Genomic DNA, 6191 nt, shown 5'->3' with positions numbered 1-6191 from the left:
CACCAAGACCATAATGGCAGGCAGATAAAGAGGCAGCAGGTTATAGAAAAGATATTGCCAAAGACAGAAAGCCAGGAGCCTGACTATGGACCTGGTCAGTGCACATGCAGCCTCAGAGGAATCATCTGTACCTTCTGTTCCATTCTCTATAACATGAAAATTAGACTAGATGATATCTAAGGCCCTTCCCAGCTCTGACATTCCCTGTCCTAAGATACCTCCAATGTTCTAGAAATCAATGATTTCCCAGTGCCTCCTTGCTCTAACATTCTATGACCTATGAGTGTCCCTATGGTCTTCTTTTCAGGCTAACTCCTTTGCTTTCCCTAAAGCCCCAGACTCCTTCCACCCAGGTCACTCATTGTGATGTAAAGGCCAGTGGGCAGGAGGAGGACATTAATTACTACTGGGCCCAATGCCTAGTGATTTTTGGGGAGAAATAGAAAAACTAATGAGATGGCTGAGATCTCAGATTCAACTTGGCCTTTAGCCCTGGGTGAATGACTCCTTGTCCAAATCAGAACCATGACATCAGCCCATCGGGTCAGTGGAAGAGCAAGGCAGGAAGTTCATAAAAGGATAGAGAGGCTGAGGCTGGTGCTGAGCTGTATTTGCAGTGGTGTGGTATGGTGAAAGGGACTGTGAGGGGGTTGAGGTGGGTTTGTTGAGAGAATATTTATAAAATATTTTGCAGAACTTTTAAGGTATAATTTAAAATATAATCATTTGAGCTGCCCAAAAGTAGAAGTGACTTTCTTGGGAAGTAACAAATTTCTCCTTCTACTGAGGTTTTCCCAAAGAAGCTGGATGATTACTTCTTTGGGATGTTATAAAAGAAATTTCTTTATTCAGTTACAGGTTCAAGGGCACCATCACCTCCCAGTCCCCCAGTCTCACAGCCTAAGATCCATACTAGACTCCACACTCTTTCTCACCCCCCAGATCCAATATGGTGGTCTGTCGATTTCATCTTTGTAGCATCTCTCATCAATTGCACCTCTGCATTATTTCTCATCAATTTCACCTCTGCAATATTTCTCATCAATTTCACCTATGCATTATCTCTCATCAATTTCACCTCTGCATTATCTCTCATCAATTTCACCTCTGCATTATTTCTCATCAATTTCACCTATGCATTATCTCTCATCAATTTCACCTCTGCAACATCTCTGGTTGATTTCATCTCTGCAGAATCTCTCAAATACACCCTCTTCTCTCCTGGAACATTGTCCCCACTCCAGTACAGGCTCTCATCACCTCAGGCTTGAACTATGGCAATAGTTGCTAGTAGGTCTGGCTGCCTCAGGTCTCTCCTCACTCCAGTCCACCCTCCATTCAGCCTCTAAAGTGATTTTCCTAAAGCACAGGTCTGACCATGAAACCCCCCCCCCCACTCTATAAACTCCAGTGGCTCCCTATGGCCTCCAGGATCCCATATACAATGTTCTCTTTGGCATTCAGACCCCTTCAGGACCCAGTTCCCTTCTACCTCTCCAGTCTTCTCACACCTTCAATCCAGTGACACTGGTCTCCTGGCTGTTCCATGAGCAAGACATTCTCAGGTGTTTTTCACTGCTTGTCCCCCATATCTGGAATGCTCTCCCTCCTCATCTTTACTTTCTAGCTTCCTTCAAATCCCAGGAAAATCCCACCTTCTACCAGAAGCCTTTCTAGGTCTCTTTAATACTAGGACCTTCTTTCTGTTAATTGTCTCCAATTTATTCTTATATATTCCTTATTTGTACACAGTTGTTTCCATGATGTCTCCCCTATTAGATTGTAAATTCCTCGAAGGCAGGGACTGTCTTTTGTCTTTCCCTGTATCCCTAGTGCCCTGGCTCCTAATAAATGCTTAATAAATGTTTCTTGACCAACTGACTGGCAAGTTGAGCTAGATAGCTTTTGGGATCTCCAAAGTAAATCCGCCCCTGCCCGAGATGAGACACAGAACCACAGAAATTCTGAGATTCTACTGAAAGCTGCAGGTGTAGAAGAAAAGAGGGGGCTGGGTACAGACATGAACTTTCAAAATGGCGGTGCCCACCCCCCACATAGAGTTCTCCTGGGAAGCTATTGAATCCCTGAGCTCAACATCATCCCTGGAGGTAGAGTCTCCCCGAGAGGCAGAGAAACCCTGGCTTAGCAATGAGCATTTCTGACATCTGTGTTGACACTATTTTCCTGTGACCTTGGGAAAGGGAAGTTTCCCTCTCTGAATCTGACTGTTCCTCTAGGAAGAGAAAGGAATGGGACAAGATAATGTTCAAGGTCCTTTTTAAGTTCCAGTTCTGTATTTTCATGCTTTTAGAAGACACTCCACCCCATCTCAAGACCCTCTAGGAAGTAAGGAAGGAAAGAAGGAAGGAAGGAAAAATGGAGGGAGGGAGGAAGAAAGGAAGGAAAAAGGGAGGGAGGGAGGAAGAAGAAAGGAGAGGAAAGAAGGAAGGGAAAGAGGGGGGAAGGAGGGAGAGAAGGAGGGAAGGGGGAGGAAAGAAACAACCATTTATTAACTATTCACTATGTGCCTTACTACAATGCCAGGCACATAGTAGGTGCTTAATACATGTTTACTGAGTATCACTGATGTGCTTCAGATAAGAAAGTACTTCAGATAAGAAAAGGAATATAAAACTCAGCACAGACTTTGAGCACTGTCCAAAGATCACTTTCACAGGCAGCATGAGTGCAGTGGATAGAGCACTGGGTCTGGAGTCAGGAAGAGCTGAGTTCAAATCTAGCCTCAGATACCTACTAGCTGTGTGACCCTGGGCAAGTCACTTCACCCAGTTTGCTTCAGTTTCCTAATCTGTAAAATGAGTTGGAGAAGGGAAATGATCAACCACTCCAGTATCTTTGCCAAGAAAACCCCAAATGGAGTCATGAGAAGTTGGACGCAACTGAACTACTACTAAATCTCTTTCACTTCTTTGGGAATCTCTTTCCTCATCAGAAAAGTAATTAGAGGAAGCAACAGGAAGAATCCTAGATTCAGAGGTAGTGTGAGGTAGAGGACAGAACATTGAATTCTTGGGCTGCAATCCCATCTTGGACCAGCTATATGACTTTGTACAAGTCATTTGACTTCTGGGTCTCAGTTTACCCTCTCTAGAAAATTAGTTTGGATTGGCAATCCCTGCAATCCCTTCCACTTCTGGGTCTATAGTCCTGTGAGCCAATTCCCTGAACCTCAGTTTCCTCAGCTGTAAAATTAGAGGGATGGACTCAATGACCTCTGAAGGCCCTTGCAGTGATGCAGCTCTCAGATCCCATGAAGCTCCCAGGCCAGGCCAGCTCAGCAGCTGCAGGAAGCTGGGTCAGCCCTCCTCAGCTATTCCAGAAAAAACCTGGCTCGATATTTCCATGCTAACGGGGAATGTCGGTTAGCGAGCACATTAAACAGGGCCATAAATTCGTAATGAGGGCTTGGAAATGAATGGTGCTTATCATTTATGGATGGAATAATCAAAGACAGTGTACTGGGAAGTTTTATACAATTTTACTAGCAGCTTCTCAGTCTGCTCCCTCTTCCAGGATCGTTGAGAATGATCCTTTTACAATGACCTACAAGAGACCTTCACAGAGTCTCTTGGGAAAGGCTCACTGGCCATTTTCCTTGGACCAGTCTCCACCTCTGCCCCAACTCCCCCAGTGATGTCAAAAGGGACCTAACTAATTGCTGGAAGTCTCATTCCCTAGACTCTCGGTGTGGTTCAGCATCTCAGACCATGGGATCATATGTTTACAGATTAAAAGGACCTTGGGGAGCACCTAGTCCAGCTCAATGATGTCACAGAGAAAGAAACTGAGGACAAAAGAAGAGAAAAAGCTTGACCAAGGTTCAATCAGCTTAGAACTGGAAGGGTCCCCAGAGGCCATCTAGTCCCACTCCTTCATTTTACAGATGAGGAAACTGAGACCTGAGATGTTCACCCTCAGAGGATCATAGCTTTACAGTTAGAAGTGAATTTTTGGAGATCTAATTCACCATCTAATTTGTTTTTCAGATGAGGAAACAGGCTAAGAGGGGGTTGCCATCAAGTCCAAATCCATCATTTTTCAGGAGACTGAGTTCCAAAGGGAAACATCACCTAGTTCACTTCCCGGCATCCTATTCTCCTATGCCCTCATTTCCATCTGCCCTTTATGTGTCCCCTTCTCCCATTAGAATGTGAGCTCCATGAGGGCAGGGACTATTTTGCGTGCATAGATTTCAGTCCTCAGGCCTTAGCACAGTCCTTGCCACATAGTAATTGCTTAATAAATGCTTTCTCTTAATTATTTAGCCCAAACCTTCATTTTTCAGAGGAGGAAACTGAGGCCCAGCGAAAAGTAGGCATTGGTCTAAGACAGACCCAGAAACAAAACTCAGGTCTCCTCTGCTCTCCCCATTCCCAACAGCAAAGGTTGAGAACATCCCAGGTCCCATAGGGTGGCGGTCTCTAGCCTGTCCTGAAGTTGGTCCGATTTGATCAAAACCAGAGCATCCCTGACCGGGGGAGGCCTCCCTCCTTTCCTGGGGAGGGCTGGGTCCTGCTGCCTCCCCATCAAAAAAGAGCCCATCGGTTGCCATGGCAACCGGTGCAGGTGAGCCTCATTACCGTTAATCCTCTAATTACCGACTACCTCTTCAATCGGTTGTAATTACTTCGGGGACACAGTTAACCTCTCATTAGGAACGCATGGCCGCTTTCACCAAAAGCCCAAACAGTGACATGCCTAGTAATTTACCACCCCGGCACTCAGGGCCCCGCTTTGTGCGCGGCTCCGGCGCAATCTCATCCCTGTCATTACCCAGGCTGGTTGTCATGACGATTAATCATTCAATCCCTCATCAGCAACTTTTGCCAAATGTCACCCGACTCTTGATCAGATGAGAGCGGGGAGATGAGTTGCCGGGAAGACTATAGCCAGCTTCCCAGCGCTGGTTGGGGGCTAATGGCTCAGAAATGGACCCCCGGGGGAAATGTTCCCTAAGTTTGGGTTTCTCTTGGACTTTAGGCATAGAAAATGAGGCTCCGCACAGAGGGAGATTCCGACAGCTAGGAGGGCTCGGGTAGCTTGAAAACAAGGAGACCAAATGTCAAGATGGAACAACTTTCACAAAGTGAGATTCCGTTCAATTCAATTCATTCATTCAACAAATGTTTATTAAAAAGCCTTCTAGGAGAAGCATTGAGGCATAGTGGATGGAGATCTGGCGTCCAAGGCGGGAGTGCCTCAATTCCAATTCTGTTTCTGACACCTACTGGCTTTGTGTGAGGGGAAGGGGAAGAGAGATTGAGTTCCAGTAATAGAAAAGATAGACCGCTAAGGTCAGAGAACAGCAAAGAACACCGGTTTGACCGTGGTCAAGCATTCAATCAACAAGCATTTATTAAGTGCCTACTATGTGTCAGACCTTGCGGTAGACACTGGGAATATAAAAACAAATAGGATCATTCCTTTCCTCCATGAGTTTACACTCTAACGGGGGACAGGAGGTGTTAAAGAGAGTTAAGATGGAGTCAGAGCAAGCTAAGGAAACTGTAGAGAGCTCGGGAAGTGAATTCTCCCAATGCCAAGCTACTTTAGAGAACCATAGATCTCAAAGTTGGAAGTGTCTTCAGTGGTCACCTAGTCCAACCCGTGTCACTGCAAGAACCCCCTCTACAACGGATCTAACCAAAGACTATTCGGCCTCAGCTTGTCTGTCTCCACTGATGAGAAACTCATTATTTCCTGGAGCAGTCCACTGAACTCTGTTGGAGGACTAATTATTAGGAGGGTTTTCATGATGTTTAGCCCAGGATCCTAGATTTAGAGTTAGAGGTCTTCATAACCAACCTCCTGATTTTACAGAAGAGGAAACTGAGGTCCAGAGGGGCAAGGAGCTTGAACAAAATCATACAGCTAGTAAGAGGAAGTGCTAAATTAGAACCCAAGACCTCTGGCTCCAAATACAATACCCTTTCTCTACTGTACTACATTTCTCTCTCTCTCTTTTTCCTTCTCTCTCTCTTCTTCTCTTTCTCCCCTCCCTTCTCTTTCTCTTCTCTTTCTTCTCTCTCTTTCTCTATCATCTCTGTTCTCTTTCCTCTCTCCTCCTCTCTCTCTGTCTCCATCTCTCTCATCTCTCTTCTCTCCTCCTTTTCCTTTTCTTCTTTCTTCTTCTTCTTCTTCTTCTTCTTCTTCTTCTTCTTCTTCTTCTT

This window comes from Petaurus breviceps, unplaced genomic scaffold (genome assembly GCF_028583685.1).
Source record: "Petaurus breviceps papuanus isolate PSGF00001 unplaced genomic scaffold, PetGlider_PUasm1.0 99, whole genome shotgun sequence".
NCBI lineage: Eukaryota > Metazoa > Chordata > Mammalia > Diprotodontia > Petauridae > Petaurus > Petaurus breviceps.
Note: the sequence above shows the minus strand (reverse complement) of the source record.